The sequence below is a fragment of the Limulus polyphemus genome, unplaced genomic scaffold (assembly GCF_000517525.1).
Source record: "Limulus polyphemus unplaced genomic scaffold, Limulus_polyphemus-2.1.2 Scaffold6523, whole genome shotgun sequence".
NCBI lineage: Eukaryota > Metazoa > Arthropoda > Merostomata > Xiphosura > Limulidae > Limulus > Limulus polyphemus.
Genome location: NW_013672133.1, coordinates 19,684 through 20,080, shown reverse-complemented (window position 1 = coordinate 20,080; position 397 = coordinate 19,684).

Here is a 397-nt window from a genome sequence, read left to right as displayed (position 1 = left end):
TTGAATAGTAGCTGGCCATCATGTAGAGTTACTAGTGAGTGCTGTTCAGTCTTGAATAGTAGCTGGCCATCATGTAGAGTTACTAGTGAGTGCTGTTCAGTCTTGAATAGTAGCTGGCCATCATGTAGAGTTACTAGTGGATGCTGTTCAGTCTTGAATAGTAGCTAACCTTCATGTAGAGTTACTAGTGGGTGCTGTTCAGTCTTGAGTGGTGGCTAACCTTCACGTAGCTTTGCACAAAATCCTGAAACAAAAAAACATTTAAAGAAGACAGTTTTTCACTGATTACTATTTCCATTATCAATTTGCTGCTTTTAATGTGGCTATTTGTAGTTACACATTTTCGAAGTAATTCCCTTCCTTGGGTTCCAGTTGTTCAAGGTTAGAGTGAGTGTTT